General features: G+C 37.3%; 1 long non-coding RNA gene across 1 annotated transcript; it reads right to left on the minus strand.

Annotated features, from left to right (window-relative positions):
- Positions 1-1,826: 1,826 nt before the first annotated feature.
- LOC136537907 (uncharacterized) lies at positions 1,827-2,614 on the minus strand. Its single transcript, XR_010779153.1, has 3 exons — positions 2,253-2,614; positions 2,094-2,148; positions 1,827-1,899 (listed from the first exon to the last, which is right to left on the minus strand). It is a non-coding gene; the product is annotated as an uncharacterized lncRNA (long non-coding RNA).
- Between the last annotated feature and the right edge of the window lie 777 nt (positions 2,615-3,391).

Here is a 3,391-nt window from a genome sequence, read left to right on the forward strand (position 1 = left end):
ACAGTACCAACCGCCCCTACAAATCATTTTTCCGCCAAAAAAATTAAATTTACAATTCACGTTGTTCTCCATACAATAGGCTTTAGAGTCAGAATCAGAATAAGTAAAGCAAGAACATATGAAGAAACATAAATATAAGTAAATCAGTTACTTAGTCAACAACATCTTATACATAGACAGTTAGACACAATAAACTGAAATGGCCCACCCAACAAATACATCATAAGGCTTCCCACAATCAAGTGTCTCTAGCTTAGCTAGCTCAGGTTTCCTCTCAATTACTTGAATAAAAAGACATTTTACATGCAATGATGATTGATGAGCTAAACTGTGGCAGTTGGGCAATAAAAAGAAGAGTGACCCTTTTCTTAAGGACTACAAATTAGTATTACAAACATGGCAATAGTGCTACTCCCTCTGTTTCAGACATAGTATATATCTAGATGCATAGATACATAGTTTTACTATGAAGCTGGCCATCCTAATTGACACATAGCAATACTAGATCACAAAATATTCCTTAGACATAGACTCATTGGTCAAGTAAGATTCGTCTCACTGCCTTCAGTCATCAGGATACAACACTAGATCACAAATTAGCATGCACAAGGAAACTTAGTGCAACATCCATTCACAATATGGACAATTCTTCCATGTCGCATTAACTGAATGCAATTCTTACTGAAGAAAAATATTTCAGACTGCCATGTTAGCATTATCAAGTGGGGTCTGTTTTGTAAATTAGCTTGTTGAAATCCAAGTGCTTTGGAAAAATAGTAGCTGCAGGCTGTAACTACACAAGAATCGAAGTTTATGTATGAATACTTAACCATATATAAAATTGGGTCAATTCCAGGACTCGGACTGTAGGACTACTTTGCCAAAAAAACTAGACCGTTCAATCTCACATGAACAAGCATTACTATCAAAATATAGACCTTTCACACGATATATAACAAATATCAGGGCTCAATTTGTATGGCAATCGACATGATATCTAAAAAAAATAGTATTTATATAGCCTTGAGTAATTGACAACTTTGCTCAACTCAATAGAACATTTTAAAACGACTATGCAATAAGCACGTTGCTTTCAAGTAGACATGCATTCTCAATAATTACCTTGGATGATGGCAGTGATCACAAGCCCAAGAAAGTTAAATATCGCACCATAACCATACAGAAACAAGTTCTGAAAAGATGAGATAAAAACCGTGATCATTAGCTTCACACAGATCATAAAAGCATTAGCAAGATAGCTTAGAATAGAATGCCAGGGCAAGACAACTAACCAAATGGACACATACCTGAAGGTAAATACTGGTATCAAACTGGCTTTTAAGAGCCTTTTCATTGTAAACTGAAGCCAATGCGGGAACTGTTACCTGGTTTTGCATAAAGTTGTAAGAAATATCAACTAAATGAGGAAAAAAACACATATTGTCTCTATGTGAAGCCGTTATACTAGTAAATTAGTCCAAGAGTGCTTAGACTATTCTAGTTCTGAATCCTTCAGTTGTGAATATTGTTGTTTTGGAAAGAGATAAATGAACCTAGATCAGTTATATGACTGAATAGAAAATGGCTGGAAGCCTGAAACCTGGAACTGTCAAACAGACGGGCCAATGTGGTAGCGTTAGAATTTAGATAACACATGCAAAGTGACTCAGGAGTGCACATCTATGATGATTCAGCACGTTGAGCACATTCAAAATCACAGTAAGGCATATATTGGTCATTCAAGTACATGCTAAGCCGACAGTCCAATACACAATGACAGAAAAACCATCAAGTAGTCGAAGTTCAAGAAAGTTATTGCTATACCAACCTTTGCCATACCAAATCAGTTTGGCTTATAAAACCTTGATCAGTTGCTAGGAGATATAGACTTTCGTTGTACTGCAGAATAAATATACATAAGAAATAAAGACAACTCCAGTTCAAGTACTCAAACTACGGAAGAAGACACAAAGCTCACTTTCGTTAAGTCCCTCTTGTAAACAGAAGAGACCGCGACAATGAAATTTGACAATGTGATAAATGAGAATACAATTGAGAACATGTATTTAAACCATAGATTATTAGAAATATACCCATAGAAAGTCAGCTGGTTAGCAGTGTTCTGCAGAAAATTATCAATCAGCTCCCCTAAAAATAAATCAATTTAAGTGTGAAGTCAAATATAGTAATTCTTGCATTGTACAAAGAGATTCACGCATGTACAAAAGTCAATAACAAAAAAAAAATCTCACATTGATGTTCTGTGGCCTTGTCATCCACGGAAGGGCTGCTTTCCCCAGTCTTGTCAGCCTGCTCAGCAAGAACCACCTCCCCCTCATACACTGGCTCTTGATTTTCATACACCATATTTGTGGTGCCAAGTACGTGCTCTTCACCTTGGTATATTGGTTCACATTCATGAATGCTTGAAGGTAGAGGCTCAGATTTATCTAAAAAATCACTTTTCACATCCAGTTATGTTGTAGCATGACCTGGAACAGCTCCACAAGTTGCAACTGATCATAACCAGCAAATAACTATCAAAGCAGCAACTTGTGTTTCATCTAGTTTGATAAGTACTGACACTTACAAGTAAACAAGCAATCTAAGCACAGATGGGCATAACTACACGGATTGAGTAAATCAGGAAATAATACATCATGTTTTACACTTGATTAGCGGATTAAAGTACATCACCTTAACCTTACAATTCCAGGTGATCCAGTCCAGCATATGAATTCTTTAATTTCATCCTGTAAGTAATATAGCATCCACTTAAAATGATCAGTTGGATCAAACTAAATTAAAAAAAAACTTCATTTCTCCTAAAAAGGAATATCAGATCAATCCTTAGTATACTTAGTGAAAGAAATTAGTAGAAGATCTAAGCACAAAACAGAAACATGTGCTTTGGTGAATATCAGATCAATCCACATCCAGGATAGAGACTACATTATCTGAAGCTGTTGCCACCCCATTTGCTGAGGTGCATGCGAGTATATCCTGGGAGGTGGACACCTTCACCGGAGATGCGCCATCCGCTGAGAAGGTCCTCCGGCCAACCATTGTGCTCTTGGAGGACCCACAGTCAACAAGGTAGCTGTCCGCAGGCGTGAATTGCACTTTGCAGATGCAAATGGATGACAAGATGCATAGCACGATGAAGGTTGTTACAGCTTGCCACTTCGTCCTCCCCAAAGTATCCATCATGATGTTGACCTGAGTAAAAAGTATGTTCACAATGTTCAGATGCTATGCATGCAAAACTATAATCCCATCTCGAGAAAAAGGGGAAACAAAACAATTGGTGCAGCTGTCAATGCAAAACTGTAATCCCATCTCGAGAAAAAGGGGAAACAAAACAATTGGTATGGCTGCGAGCAACTACCAG

The sequence above is a fragment of the Miscanthus floridulus genome, chromosome 2 (assembly GCF_019320115.1).
Source record: "Miscanthus floridulus cultivar M001 chromosome 2, ASM1932011v1, whole genome shotgun sequence".
Classification (NCBI taxonomy): domain Eukaryota; kingdom Viridiplantae; phylum Streptophyta; class Magnoliopsida; order Poales; family Poaceae; genus Miscanthus; species Miscanthus floridulus.